The sequence below is a fragment of the Equus caballus genome, chromosome 16 (genome assembly GCF_041296265.1).
Source record: "Equus caballus isolate H_3958 breed thoroughbred chromosome 16, TB-T2T, whole genome shotgun sequence".
Taxonomy (NCBI): Eukaryota; Metazoa; Chordata; class Mammalia; order Perissodactyla; family Equidae; genus Equus; species Equus caballus.
Genome location: NC_091699.1, coordinates 14563716 through 14578609, shown reverse-complemented (window position 1 = coordinate 14578609; position 14894 = coordinate 14563716). Strand labels below are relative to the sequence as shown.

The following is a 14894-nucleotide window of genomic DNA, read 5'->3' as shown; positions in this document are numbered from 1 at the left end:
GGCTTCTCAGGTCACAGAGATCTCCCCCAGCCCTCCATCACTCCCGGGAGAAGACACAAGCTCCCCCAACGACCTACCGGGCCCAGCGCGGGCCCCTTCTCCTTGGGACACAGAACTACTTTAGTCCATCCCACTCCTCATGCTCGGGTTCCCTGAACAGCTGCTTCAGGCATTCTGGTGGCAGCCTGGCCCCTGAAGGCCTCTGAGAGTGAGCCCTGGCCTAGGAGCTGAGAGATAGCCATTTTCTGGCTGGGTGACCTCAGGCAAGTTACTCAACTTGTCTGGTCCTCAGTGTCATTATCTGTAAAACGGGGATAACTGTGCCCATCTCATAGCGATGTTGTAAGGACTGAATGAGGCGGGTGCCTGGAAAGTCCCTAGAACAGAATTTGGCACGTGACAAGCACTCCTTAAGTGGAAGCTGCTAGTATTATTGATGTTAATACTGCTATAATCATTATCGGGTCCTCCCTGACCTTGGGGTATTGAAGGCTTTATTTAGCCCTACTCAGGGTGAAATCAGCAAGGCCCAGAGAGACCAAGGGACACTCCCGAGGTCATGAAGCTGGTAGTGACAGTGGCCATGATGTGCCTGAACCCTCTGCTCTGCCTCAGCTGTCCCTCGGCCATTCCAGCCTGGTCTTGACGACACCTTCCCTGGAGTACCTTGTCCACCTCTGCAGACTTCCACGAGGCCCAGTAATTCTCGCCCATCACCCGCAACAGCTGGCCCCACGGTGCAGGAAGCGCTTAGACGCGAGATCCCTCCACAGGCTTCCAGCAACCCGCTGCCGTGCTGGCGGCCGCCGAGAGCTGCCTTCCTCGGCGCCGGGCCCAGGGTTATTTTGTAGCGACCGTGACACACAATTCCCCATTTTAAGAGCTTCCTCTTTGATTATTACAGCTACAAGCGATTAGAATCAGCTCTAAGACAGTCTCCAGGAGGAAGGCTCCCTCTTTGCCCAGCTGAAACTCTCCTCATCTGTTGCAGGGGCCGAGGCCAGAAGCAGCTGTGCCTGAAGACTGGCCCGCCGCTCACTGGCTCAGCTCCGGCACGTATGCAGGCAGACTCAGCCTGGCACCACAGACACCCAGGTTTATAAGATGCTCCTTTGCGTCCCTCGGTGGAAAAGGACGAGTTGTGACCACTTATTCCGTGCTGAGCTGTCTTTACGCAGGTTTCTATGTGCTCCTCCAACACCCTTACTGTGGAGGGACTTTGGGTACTGGTGACAGAGGAGGGAAGCTGAGGCTCCAGCAGGGAAGTGGACGGTGGCCTGAGGCTACACACGTGGACAGGAGGTGGCTCTGAGTGGTCCGCCTGATGCCTAAGGCACGGAGCAAAACTCAGAAAGAAGGGGCCTCTGTACTGTTTGCAGATGGGGACGCTGAGGCCAGAGGGGAAAGGACTTCAGGGGTGCAGAGCGAGCGGCAGCCCCGAGGGGTCGGGGACCTGGCGCTGTGTCTGCCACCGGTGCCCTCCCGCCACTCTGGCCCCAGGGGCCCAGCGGCCAGCCAGCAGGGCCTTGCACTGAGATGCAGATGCAGTTGCTGCTGCTGCTGCTGCCGCTGCCGCTGCCTCTCCCAGCCCTGCCAGCTCAGCCCAAGGCTTTGGGGAAACCAAGCCCTTTCCTGTTCGTCCAGGACAAGCGGCCCCGAAGCCCGGTGTTCTCTGCTGCAGCCTCCCCCGCAGAACCCCATCCTCCTCGAGACCACAGGCAGCTTTCCACACGGCTCTCTCTGGGGGGGGGGGGGGTGAATTAAATCTCTCCTGGTCACTGACGTAATCCCTCAGGAGTCCCCAATGTTTTTAAAATAAGAGGGCAGGGACTTCTCCTCTTTGGAATACACCCCCACCCCAAAAGCACCCAGCACACAGCAGCTTCTAAGCTCCATCTCCGGGCTCATGGGACAGTGGCCCCTTCTCAGCAGACCTCTGAGGGCTAGGCAAGCGGCTCCCGGAACCCCAGAACTGGGGCAAGAGGAGACCTGGATTACAGACCCATTTCACAGGTGGGGAGGCCCGAGGCCTCAACAGCCCTGCCTGTCAGGCCTGCTGTGGAATCAGCAGAACCCCTTGCCGGCCCTTTCCAGAGCAGATGTCTATCCTCCTCTCCTTTCCTCGTCTCCCCATTCACTCCAGAGCCAGTGTTCTGGGCTGACTAAGGCCATGACTAAGCTCTGTGACCTAGAGTGAGTAACAACCTCTCTGTGCCTCAGTTTCCTCATTAGTTAAAAAAATGAGGCTAAGAATAATCCTGACTTCATTGGGATTAAATAGGATGACGCCTGTCAGATGGGCAGCCAGGCCTTGGTATACACTAAGTGATCAATAAATGTTAGCTATTCTTGGAGAGAAGAGCTGACACATGTGGGATTGTATTACACTCTGTGGCAGGATTGTATCCTGAGTGTTTTAAAAAAAGGAAAAGCAAGCAAGCTGCATTTATTGGGCACTGACTGTATGCACACTGATTTATCACTGTGCTAAGCGCTTTGCAAGCGTTTTCCTAGTTAACCTGGTCCTCCAAGGGCAAGATTACCATCCTGGTTTTGCTGACGAGGCTCGGAGAGGTGAGGTCACTTGCCCAGGGTCGTATAGCAAGCAAAGGCCACTGGAGCTTTGAGTGGCTCCCAGGTCGGTTTCCGCCTCTAAGTCCCATGTTCTTAACCACTCAGCTGTTTTGGGTCACTGGTGTTAGCAACGTCACAAAGAGAAATCAGGTCTGGTGCCTTTAAGCCAGCTGCACGCCTCTAGGCTGGGCTGACAAATTAGGGAAGTAGATGAGGGCAAAAAGGGAAGTGAGGGGCCACATGACAGAGACGGGGCAGAGCCTGGGGACCTGGGGGGGGCAGTCAGTGCCCATGGCCACCGGGCTGGGCTGGGCATTGACTCGGGCAGGACGGATGGCAGTACAGACTGGAGGCTTCCTCTAGCACACAGGGAGGGCCTCCCTGCCTTCTCTGATAGATCTGAAGGGGCTCCTTCTAGCACGGCCCCCACAGATGCCAGGCAAGGGACAGGCTCAGCGAGTAGGAGCGCTGGGATCAATTAGCAATGTCTGCCACCGGCCCTAGGAAGCGTTTCGCAATTAGGCACCAAAAAAAAAGCGAGTTGTGTTAGGAACCCTATTTCACCCTCTACCGAAGGTAGCTGTTTTTGAAAAGAAAGGAGAAATTAATCAGAGAAAGGTTTGGTTTGTTTGTTTCATAAAAAGGTACACCTTAAAAAGATGTAATCACTTGATTGAGTCACGTGGTCTGTATGCTTCTGTCTTGGCTATCGGTTCCTAACTCAGGCTAACTCAAGGATGACAAGTTCAAAGGCCGCCAGGGGCCTGGCGGGCAAAGGACAGAGTACAGTGGGGAGGCCACAGGGAGGAGCAGGGACTGTGGCAAATGGGAGCCTGAGTTCCAGCCCCAGGCAGCTCTCCTCAGCTCCAGCTACTGATGGGCCCACTGGGGCTCGAGGCTCCCATTTCTCGAGAGATGTTGAAATCTGAGACATACGCAGATACACGTTTGCCAATTTCTAACACAGTGTGAGCCACTGCCCTCTTTGGTCATACCATTGCCTACGTCCCCCAAGGCAGCCACAGCCAAGGGCAGGACAGGCTTGCCTGGAGATGCTGACCAGCCCGGCCTCACAGGCCCGACGGCTCACCCCAGTGAGGTCATCCAGGAAGCCCGGCATTGTTTTGCCCAGAACAAAGATGAAACAATGAGCAACAATATTCCTGTCCTAGTGAAAGTGAATTCTGTTTGGGGGATTGTTTTCAGCATGACATCTCTGGGGACAGGGCTTGTTATCTGCCTGGGCTTCAGTGTCTGTGGGCAAGGTCCTCCCCTCCCCTGCTCTGACGGCAACATGCCACCCCATGAAAGCTCAGGTCTACCCTCCGAGACCCTCCCACCCCCGCTGACAGCACCTTGCGTGGCTCATGCTCAGCCTTCAACCTACAGAAGTGTTGGCTTCTCCCCAAGCCTCACGCAGCCTCCTCCTTTGCAGGTCAGGAGGCGGAGGCTCAGAGCAGGGGAAGGTCTGGGCCAGGTCACACAGCCAGGAGCGGTGGGTCAGGATTCACACCTAGATCCTGACTCCATGCCGCTGGTGCCACCCTGGCACCCTGGCCACCAAGGTGACCTCTGGGCAGGGACCTACCAGAGCAGTGCGAATTTCTTGGTCTGTGGTTTGGAAAAGGAAAAAGTGGCTGAAGGTGAACAGGCTTTGCAAAGAACTGGCCTCGGGAATAGTCCTGGGAGGGGAGGATGTGGGCCCAATGGACAGCCACCCTGTCCTCCCCCTCACAAAGTCGTCTGCAGGTAAAAGGTCTAGAGACTGAGTCCAGATATTTCCTCATCTCCCTGGAGGGGGCAGGCCCTGACCCAAAGCCCGGAGAACCACAGGCGGACAGCAGAGACGGAACAAAAACGAGGATGTGCAGATCCCGGGGGTGGGGGCGGGGGAGGCCGAGCAGGCTCCTGTGCGGCAGGGCTGGGCCTGGGGACAGGCGGGGCCGCAGGGGCAGGATGTCCAGGGGCTGCCCTGGAGGTGACCGTGAGCTGGGCACATGCCGTGCCCAAAACAGAGGTGCCCAGGCACCGGCGGAACAGGCCACTGAGCCGGGAAGGGCCGCGGCGGGGGGTCAGGACGCTGGGTCTAGTTCTGGTTCTGTCGGGTCACACAGGCCAAGTACTTCCCCTTTGCATCTCGATGTCCAGGGGTAGAACCAGCAAGGGCGGCTTTGGCAAGCAGTGACTGGTGGGCAACACTGACCGAGAGCATGCCCGAGGGGCAGGCGCTGCTCCAGGAAGAGGGCACGGAGGTGAGCCCCGAGGAGCTGACCCTCCGGAAGGGGAGGTGGACACTAAACACACACAAGAATACATGTTTACGACCCGGGCTAGCATGCAGAAGATGACCCAGCAGGACGAGGAAGAGGGGACGAGGGCACAGGGAGTCCACAAGGCCTCTCTGAGGAGGTGACGTTCAGCATGGCAGACGCTCACTGAGGACTGGCTCCGGGGAGGCCCTGTGCAAGCCCATCCAGATACCAACTCATTTATTCCCCTCAGCAGCCTGGATGAAGGAATGAGGCCCAGAGAGATGAAGCCACATGCCCAAAGTCACACAGCTGGGATACTTTCCAACCCAGCGGATAGGCTCCAGGATCTGTGCTGTCAATCACATTGAAGCTGAGATCTGCACGGCAAACACCTGGGGAATGATATCAGAGCAGGGAACAGTGTGTACGAACAGGGCCACCCTGGGCATGGTAAAGGAAGACAGAGAAGGCCAGTGTGGGACAGAGCAAGGGGGCACGAGGCTGGGGTGACCTGCAGCAGAGGCAGACCCTGCAGGCCAGCCTTAGGACCTGGATTTATCCCAAGGGTGGCGGGAGCCCCTGGAGAGTTTTGTGCAGCCCCAACGAGGACTCAACCTGTTTGGCTAAAAGCCCCGGCTTGTCCCTGCCCAGCTGCCCCGCCCCCACTCTGTGAGGGGATCTGAGGGCCCATGCTGGGCTCTGCCCTGTAAGCAGCTGTTAGTGGGGACTTTCTAGCAGGGGCCCGCAGAGCTCAAGCCCTTACCCCCGACACCCTGGAGCCTCCCAGCCTCCCCGTGACCCGATTTGCTGTGGGACGGGCTGAAGGCGGCTGCTGTTTTTTGCAAAGAGGAACCAGCCAAGGATGGGCCATAACACCCTTGGCCAAGGGCCACACCACCAGTGACACAGAGAAGAAAACGCTCTAGTGCGTGGGGCGTAGACCCTCCCCTCCCGGTGGGTCTGGAGAGAATGGGGCGGCTTCGATGCTGTCTGATCCGCGCAAGTCACCTCTCGGAGCTGAACAGGCACTTCCACACCTGGGGCTGGTCGGGAGGAGGAACCCCCAGCCCCGGCTGTCCCATGCCAGCTGTGGCCCTACTGCACGCTGGCCCCGGCCCACGGCAGGGGGATGACGTCCCCTTCCTGCCCTCGAGGCGCTAATGTCATGACAGGGCAGAGGGGCTTGCTCTGTTAAAGTAACACAAAAGTGCTTCTGCAGGTTCAGGACAGGAGTCACGTGTCCGAACAAGACAGGCTTCAAGGAATAGGGCCTGTGACCCCCTCCAGGCCGGGCCCGCAGCCTGGCTGGCCCTGGACTCCTGCAGGAAGGCGAGGGTCCAGGAACGGTCCAGCCTCACGGAGTCTGTCTGAGGGGACTCGGACCCCAACGCCACTTGGTGGATTTGCAGCATCTGCTGCCGTGACCAGAGCTCAGCCGAGGAGGTGGACGCGGGACCTGGCGGAGGCCGCCATGACGCCTACAGGGCGCTCAGGGGCCCGTCTTCACGCGCAGCGGGTGAGTCAGCAGGCAACGGCCTCCCGGCCCTGACTCACCAGCCACAGGCCTGTCACTCTTCTCCCCGTCAGCGTCCCCACCACCCCCGGCCGGTTTTGCCGGAAGTAGGGGTGGGGAGGGGTCAACCTTGATCCTGAGGCAGGCTCTGCAGAGCCCAGGATTATTTCTGGAGGCCATAAAAAAAGAGACACAAGAAAAAAGAAAGGCTCGCTTTCCATTTCCTCAAACTTCCCCTTTTAAGCCCGAGAACCTACAGCTACCCTCCTCTCGCTGGCTGTGAAAAGCAGAGGCAGCCCCTCCTCCACTCTACAGACACTGGAGAGAGACAGGCCACCGAAGGCACTGAGGGCACGCCTGGGCCCACGCTCAGAGCCCAGCCACCCCCAACTCTGCCACTGACCGGAGCTCTGCCGGAAGTCACAGCTCCATGGAAACCAGCCAGGGCACTCCTTGCTGTACGGCCCTGAGCAAGTCGCCTCTCTCAGCCTCAGTGTTACCATCTGTAAGACGGGCGCATGTCCCATCTCCAGCCATGAGAACTCCCAGGCCATTGAATGTTTGTAATCAGCTCCCTGCTCTCATTGCTTCTCTTTTAAACACGTTTCTCCTCAACAAGGAAGGACCTTCTTCCTTCCTCGATCCACCCTTGCCTCACTCTCACTCAGAAATTCAGCTCGAGGAGAGTCTGGCGCCTGCAGAGTGAACAGCCTGGGATTTAGCAGGACAGAGGTGTGACTGACTAGCAACACCTGCCGCCCGCGCTCCGTGTTCCAGAGCAAAGGGGCTTGTTGCCTGGACTTCCGCTCCACTTACCTGGAAGTCAAGTTTCAGGCATCTTCCATCATCCGGAGCCCACCCGAGGTCCCCAGGGGCTACGGAACCACTCATCCCGGGCTTCCTCACGCCCCCACACACGGGCTCATGCTGTTCCCTGAGCCTGGCACACTTTCCCCGAGCAGCCCATGGGCGATTCCCCAGGACGATGGCCCCAAGGACCCCCCAGTGCCTTCCCTTGGCTCCTCAGGCCACCCCACCTCTGCCCCTACTCACCAGCCCCTGCTACAATTGTCTGCTTCCTCCTCTGTCGCCCAGGCCTGCTTCCTGACACCCAGGACAAGGCTGAGCACGGTGAACACTGCTCGGATGGAACACTCAGTGCCCAGGGCTCTGGGGACACCCAGTGTAGGAGGAAATACCTTCCACCTTGTAGCTGCGAGGGCTCCTCGATTTGGGGGACAGAGCAAAGAACAATGGCAGACATTTAGGACATAGGCAGGACTGTCAACAGAGGCAGGATGGGCCCTACACACCCTCTGATGGAGAGAGGGGATGCGTTCCTGGCCTCTGAGCAGTTCCCCCCAAATGGTCAAAACCCTTTACGGCTTTGCCTTTTTTTGAGACGAGCCCCAAATCTTTAGGAAATCAATTTTCATGAAACAATGTGTTCCCTGAGCATCTACCAAAAATGACTTTGAAGTGAATTCTCCCCTGATCCCCTAAAGATTTGCCAAGGGGAATCTTTCTGGATCTTGTGCAAAAACCAAAGGCTCAAAATAGGGCCTTAGAGGTTTTGGCACATGCAAATGCAAGCCCATTTTCCAGGTGAGGAAACTGAGGCCCGAGACCCACAGCAACAACGACAGACCACAACAACCGAGACCACAACGACAAGAGATACCAGCCTCTTTCACAGATGGACCACCAGAGCTGGATGGAACTCATTTCACAGAGGGGAAACTGAGGCCAGAAGGAGGTGATGGAGGGCAGGGATACTCCCAACCCCCCCAAGCTAGTGGAATACAGTGATGCAGAGGCTGAAAGTAAAGCTCCCGCCCCAGAACTGGGTGGACCGGACTCCTGTCTAACCCCGTCAGGTGGGCGGGTGTTAAGGCGGCAGCAGCGGCCACTTCCAGGGCCACAAGATGGTGCCTAAGAGCAGCTACCGCTCAGCTAGAAGAGCTCAGTCCTGAAATCCACTCCAGGGGCGGCGGCCCGCGGGAGGACTGACGTTTCTCAGCCGTGGTCTTCCTCCGCGTGCAGACCACCCCCGGGGCAACCCCAGACGGCCTCCCTTTCCCTCCACCGTGCACCTCGACTGTGTCTGCCAAGAGCACAGGGCTGGGGATGCGGCACTGCCTCCTCTCTGTGGGCAGCAGCGGTTGGGGTGGCAGCAACTCAAAACAAGGCCACCCCAACCACTGGAAGCTCCACAGAGGCGTGCCTTGAACTCTGCTCCCACCAGCTTAGCCAAGCTTGTTTCTAGACGCCCCCACTCCCTGACATGTTGCCTTCAGCTCAAGAACTATCAGTGGCTCCCAGCTGCTTGCACAATCTCTAAATATCCCCACACTCAGAATCCAAGGCTCATTACACTTGTCTGTCCCTGTCCCCAATCTCTGCCACTTTATTTCTCCTCTTGTCCTGCTTGAGTCCTGGGGCCTCCTTGCTCCCCAGCATGCTATTCAACCCTGCACTTTGTTTGTGGGTTCTCTTATGTTTAGGTGGACTGCACCCACCTTGAAGACCTGGCCAAAGTGTTGCCTCCTCCAGGAAGCCCTTCCTGCCCACCCCACTCTTTCCCCTTGCCTCCTCTGGCCTGTGTCACCCCCTGTTCACCAGGCGCTGGGCTCTCGCTTGGAACTGTGCCGCTCTGGACACAGTTCAAAGTTCTCCTTGGGTAACCTCAGTTTCTTCACCTATAAAGCTGGCCCCGTATCTGTAAAACTGGCTCTGGCGGAATCTCAAGGCTCTTGGGCAGAGCTGGTGGACGACCAAGACCCTCACAGCTGCCTGAGCAACAGCATCGCCCGGGACTCCAGCTGGACACGCAGACGCCTGGGCCCACCACAGACCCCCGACTCTGAATCTTCAAGGCTCTGAAGCCAGCATCCCAGGCGGATCTCAGAAGCAAGGAAGGGTGGAAACAGTGGTGCTGACGACCTGGAGACACTTGGTAAAGTGTAAAACAAAATCAACCAATGAAAAAGACTATTACTGGCTGACGATAATGCATGTGAGCACGCGTGTATGCTCATGGACGGTCTCCCTTGCCCGACTGTGAGTCTCTGGGGGCTGGGCCAGGGTTTGATTTCTGCCAGCGCAGTCAGTCCAGCGCCCAACCCATCTGCCCAGACTTGATACTTCGCCAGAGGTTTTCCTATTCCTGGTTTCCACTGCTCCTTACAGCACCCCCGGGGGAGGGGCGCTTTTGCCCCCATTTTACAGATTAGGAAACTGAGGCTTAGCGAGAAGACATGACCTGGCCCAAGGCTACCCAGTGATCACGTGACAGAGCCGGGATTTGAAAGCAGGACAAGGTCGACACTCCGTTCATCTGCTTGCTAAAGTACAAAGGAGTAGAGAAATGGGTTAGGGCCGACAGGCGGACGACCTGCGGCTTCTAGGGCAGGGACTGGGGTTGGGTGTGTCTGTTCCTGGGGCGACAAGTGTCAGAGACCCCGACCCAGGAGGGCACAAAGGAAGCTGGACCTGGCTCTGAAGCCTGGCAAGGGGCAGAGTCCACTGCACAGGCCTCAGTGTCTCCAAAGACAGGGACGAGGCAAAGGGCATATCGCCTGGGACTCGGGGACCCCCGGCTGCCACCCCAGCACAGGGGGTCGCCTTTTCTCTAAAGTGGAGGCAACCGGGGGGCCTTCCCAAAAGGGGAAACACTTGCCTCTAAAATGCCAGCTCCCGAAGCACAAGGGACAACAGCAAGAAAGGTCCCAGGGGCCACGGTGAGGCCCAGCCCTGCCAGGGACCACTGCCTGACCGGGGCAAGGCCTGCCCCTCTCTGGGCTGCGGCCTGGACCAGCTGACCAGGAGACCCCAAGAGCTTGGAGGGGCAGTGTCCTAACTGTCCCTCCCCACACACACGCACACACACGTGCACACAGGTAGACACACACACACAAGTGCACACAGACACACACACAAGTGCACACAGGTAGACACACACACGTGCACACAGACGCACAAGTGCACACAGGTAGACACACACATACAAGTGCACACAGGTAAACACACACATGTGCACACAGACACACACACAAGTGCACAGAGGTAGACATACACACACAAGTGCACACAGGTAGACACACTCACAAGTGCACACAGGTAGACACACACACAAGTGCACACAGGTAGACACACACAGACACAAGTACACACAGGTAGACATACACACACAGGTGCACACAGGTAGACACACACACACACAGCCCTCTCTCTCTCTGCAAAGACAACCTCCCCAGTAGAAGAGGCACACCATAACTAAGCCTCTCTGTGCCTCAGTTTCCTCAAATACAGAACGGGGAGAGTAACAGTACCCACCCCTTAGGGTTGTTGACGATGAGATGAGCTGATACGTACAGACTGCTTAGAACAGCACCTGGACAAGGTGTGCGCCACCAGGATATGACCAAAAGGACGCACATTCTCCCCAAGATGAGTGATGGCCTCGACTCACAGCAAAGGCCCCGCTGGGCATCTCCTGTGTGCCAGGCCGCTGGGCGCCCTACAGATCATCTCAGAGCCAGGACCAGGGTTCAAATGCAGGGCACCCAGCTCTGAGACGCGGGCATCACCCCACACCCCTGCCTCCTCCCGGCTGCCCCTGCCCTTCCACTCCAACGGCCTCTCCTCTTCTGCAGTGGGTGGGACTGGAGGGCCCTGGAGACCCCCCAGCACACTCGCTGACTGAGGGATGATGTGAGTGCCATGGGCCTGGGGATCTGAGCATGGATGTGGAAACCTCCTGTCACCTCCCCCACCTAGTCTTGGGGTGCGGTCAGGAGAGCATCTCGGGAAGCAGAACGCAGGTGGAGGGGGAGGCAGCCAGAACAGGGCCTGCAGCTCCCCATACAAGGTGTGGGTGCCAGTTAGGACACTGCCCCTCCAAGCTCTTGGCGCCTGCCAAGCCAGGGAGGCAGAAGTTCCAGGGGCTGGGGTCTGGAGTGGAGAGCAGACAAAGGCTTTGCTGCGAACACCGCTGGGAAATGGGGCTGCAGAGCGGCTGCGACGACCACGGCGGGAACTGCGGACCAGCTACTTGGAGCAGAGTGGCCAAGTGGTCTCCCTCCTTCTTGCTGGTCACAGCTGGAGCCCCCGGGCAGCTGGGAAGAAAACCTTCGGGAGAGGAAGGTGGCCTCGCTGATGTCCCCCAGGATGGCTGCAGCTACTCCTGGCAGCCTTGAAACCCCAGAGGTCCTGGCTGGAGGTCCCTGGGCGCCTGAGACCCCTTGCCTGGCCATCACTGAATGACAGATCAGCCCAGGACCCCAACGCCCAGAATTTACAGATAAGGAGACTGAGGCCTGAAAGGGTTGGGGGCTTGCCAGGCAGCTCTGGAGTCAGGCTGCCAGGGTTCAGATCCCAGCTCTGCTGTGTGACCCTGGGCTGCCTGCTGTGCCTCAGTTTCCACAGCTGTCAAATGTGGCTGATAGCGGCATCCCCTCCCAGGGCGGAGGGTGACCACAGGAACTGATGCAGGTGAAGTGCTCGGCACAGGGCCAGGCGCGGATGAAGATCCGTGCACAAGGGCGAGCATCTATTCACACGGGAGCCAGTCTCAGAGCAGCGTCCACCACGAGGAAGGCGAGACAGCAGCGGTCATTGTGGTTTGCTCTCGGAACCTTCCAAAGAGCCTCTGGGCCACGGCCGTCCCACGCCAGGCCCGTGCCAACCTGGGATGAAGCCTTCCCAGCCCGCAGCACGATGGGAAAGCTCAGGGCACGCAGTCCAGGCCTGCAGGGCGGCTGGCAGGGCTCCTTTCTGAAACACGGTTATCCCGGCCTTCTAACACTGCAGCCTTCCTACTGTTTTTGGTAGTAAAAATTTTTTTCTTTCACAACGTCACGGTGAGAGAAGATGGTCACTTTTTAAAAATCACGGTTCAGTAGTAAAATAAAAAGTTTTCCAGCCCAAGGGTGGGCCGCTCCACTCCTCAACCCCAATTTGACTTTGGAATGTGGACTAGCTCACGAAATTCAGCACTGCCCGCCGGCCCAGTGTGTCCGTGTCACGGGTGGGGAAGCTGAGGCCTGGCTGCAAGAGCCTCAGCCTCCAGCGTGTCCACTCCGGGCTCTGCACGTCCAGCTCCTCTCCCGCCCGCTCCTGCTGCTCGGGACCAGGACCAGCTCAGCTCCTTACTTACAGGGGGAGCCCTTTCTCAGGCCCAGGAAATGCAGACCGCAGACCCCAGGGAGGCCCCAACCCCCAGGGAAGGCCCTGCCCGTCCACCCGGCGACCTGCCCTCAGTCGGCTCGGGGGCTGAGCGGCTCCATTACCAGGATTGGGGCCGAGGAGGGGGCAAACAGAGGGTCCCACTGGGGGTCTGGGGTGGGCGGCCTGGGCGAGCCGCTCCCAGCAAGGGGAGCCATGGCCTGCTCCGAGCTGGACACCTTTGAGGAAGACCTTGTCCCCAGCAGGCCCCCAGTGGGACCACTCAGGTCAGAACTCGGAGCCCCGCAGGGCTCTGGCATTTGTCCCCTGCTGCCTCTCCCGGGCAGACTCCCTGAACACTGTTTCCTAGGTGACTGCAGCTGTGCAGACCTCACAAGCTTGAAGCCCTGAGTGGCTGTCTAAGGGACAGAGCCTCCACGAGCAGACGGGGACACAGGTGGACAGGCAAGCGTGGCTGACTCCAGGCACTGGGGAGTGGGGAGCAGCAGAGGCCTGAGAGGACAGAAGGTGCCCAGGCCCTCAGCTCTGGGCCTCAGAGGATCTGCTGAGGAGGTCACAAGGCCCCTTCCAACACAGCCCGGGTGCCTGGACGCTGCGTTCTCCAGAAAAACGCTGCCGTTAGGAACGTCCCTTAGCAGAGCTGAAGCCAGAGAGAGGGTTCCTCGATCACAGAACCCACCGTCTCTGTGCACCATCGCCTGGGAGGGCCTCGTCTTTCACAGCGCAGTGCATTGTTTCAGGCCATTCCGGACCCTGGAATGCACATCCCTGCCCTTCTCCATCCTCAAGTGCACCTCCTCTGGGAAGCCTGCCCTGACCACCCCTGCGCGTCTCCCAGCGGAGTGAGCTGCTCATTGCCCATGTCTTCCTCCCGCGGTCACAGATCCATCGCAGCGTGCTCAGGGCAGGGCGCCAGCCTCCGTCCAGGTGGCAGCGAACGAGGAGGACCCTGGTTTACCACCGTCATAGCAAGCCTCGTGCTAATTCCAACTGTTCCTACATCCTGGAAACAAGAATAACTGCCCCTAACATTATGTGCCCGGCCCTGGACATAATTCTAGTTAATAGTAACTTTTTAAATCACGCTAAATATTTTTCTTACTTCCTTAAATCACTTTTCACTGATTATGGCTACTCACTTTTCTCTGATAATCAGCCCAAAGGTAATGAGACTTTATAGCATTTTCAGAGAGTCTGACAGGAGAAAAAGCACACTCAAAAGGCCTTAAATATATGGAAAATCCTCCAACCATACAGCCAGTTCCAGAGAGAAAAAGCAGCTCCCTGGGCTGAGTGCCTGTGTGTGCCTGGCTCAGCACTGGCACGTGGGGGCGGTACTTCACCCAATTCTCACCAACCACCCTATGAGATGAGGAATCTTACCCCATCTGAGGCTCAGAGAGGCTGAGTGACTCGACCAAGGTTGCACAGCCAGGAAGAGGCAGGGCTCCAGAGTCCTGGGTCCTCCACCACTGGGCTCTGGGGCATTTCCTGGCCGTGACGTTTGACACTAAGAAGTCCCCCTCTTCACCTGACACAGGAGGAAACTGAGGCTGGCAGGAGGTAGGGGTGTCATTTTGCACATTAACCAGCTAGGATTAGAACACAGGTTCTTGAGTGGGCCCAGATCACGTTCATCTTGAAAGCCTAGGACAGGTGGCCTCAGCCACAGAGCACCAGACACCAAAATAACCCACCTGGCGGGGCTTTGTGCTCAGTGCTTTATGGGGACTCTCCTTTAAAAAAAAAAAAAAGATTTTATTTTCCTTTTTCTCCCCAAAGTCCCCCCGTAGATAGTTGTATATTTTTAGTTGTGGGTCCTTCTAGTTGTGGCATGTGGGACGCCGCCTCAGCATGGCTTGATGAGCGGTGCCATGTCCGCGCCCAGGCTCCAAACTGGCGAAACCAGGGCCGCCTAAGAGGAGCGAGCAAACTTAGCCACTCATCCCGCACGGCCCCTTCTCCCATTTAATATGTGCCTCCTGCGATGACTAAATCCTGACCCCTCAAGCCGGGAAGAGCTTTTAGCACTTAAATTGAGCCTGCCCAGAGCAGTGAGGGGCTAACGTCCAGGGGTGCGGCTGCTGTCAATGAAGGATGAAGGGAAGGGACGGGGTCCAGGGCTTCTGTCTCCCAGCCCAGAGCATCTCTGCAAACGTACCTGCTGCCTCTGAGAGGGAGGCTCCCGGCCCCGCGGGCAGCCCCGACTCCCCGACTCCTCTGAGCTTTCTCCCCCGCCCCGCCCTCTTGCAAAGTGTCGCATCCCCCGCAGCCCGGGACTCAGTCGGCTTGTTCTCCCGGGCGATCTGAAAACGTCTCCTTCCACTCCTTGGGCGCAAGGATACCTGAGACTTAGGCCGCACTACAAA

At 58.0% G+C, this 14894-nt stretch overlaps 1 protein-coding gene and 1 non-coding gene across 4 annotated transcripts in view; one reads left to right on the top strand and one right to left on the bottom strand.

Annotated features, from left to right (window-relative positions):
* SLC6A6 (solute carrier family 6 member 6) overlaps positions 1 to 14894 on the bottom strand; it is a 79464-nt gene that overhangs the window by 42598 nt on the left and 21972 nt on the right. The gene's annotated exons all lie outside the window — the stretch shown is intronic.
* MIR9168-2 (microRNA mir-9168-2) lies at positions 10948 to 11090 on the top strand. Its single transcript, NR_128244.1, has one exon. It is a non-coding gene; the product is annotated as a microRNA mir-9168-2 (primary transcript).